Source organism: Dendroctonus ponderosae, unplaced genomic scaffold, assembly GCF_020466585.1.
Source record: "Dendroctonus ponderosae isolate FM_Combo_2020 unplaced genomic scaffold, Dpon_F_20191213v2 Dpon_F_20191213_10, whole genome shotgun sequence".
Taxonomy (NCBI): Eukaryota; Metazoa; Arthropoda; class Insecta; order Coleoptera; family Curculionidae; genus Dendroctonus; species Dendroctonus ponderosae.
Window position 1 is genome coordinate 4,743,456 of NW_026017111.1, and position 411 is coordinate 4,743,866.

Consider the following 411-nt stretch of genomic DNA (forward strand, 5'->3'; position numbering starts at 1 on the left):
AATCCTTCTTGAACAGAACGGTTTTTTGCGCAAAAACTATGAATTCTACAAGATTTTACTAAGAGGCTAAAAATGTCAGAAAGCAGAATTTATTGTCTATTAATCCACTTTCATAGGTTCTTGCGCCCTTTGGAGCCTCCTCACCTGAACAATGAGGAGTTTGACGTCACTCCTGAGCAATGTCTGCGCTACATCTCGTTGATTCCTTTCACTGAATGCAACGCATTTTTCCAGAATATCTGGCTGACATCCGAGGTGAGTTCTTAAGCAAACAGCCAAAACCCCTGATAATTTGGCAATTTTTTCACAGCAACTGTTAAACTTTATGGTCGGCTCTGTTACTGATCATTGCGTTACTCTCACCTGCTTCCTATTGGCATTGAAAATTGATGCTTACCTGCTATTAGGTAA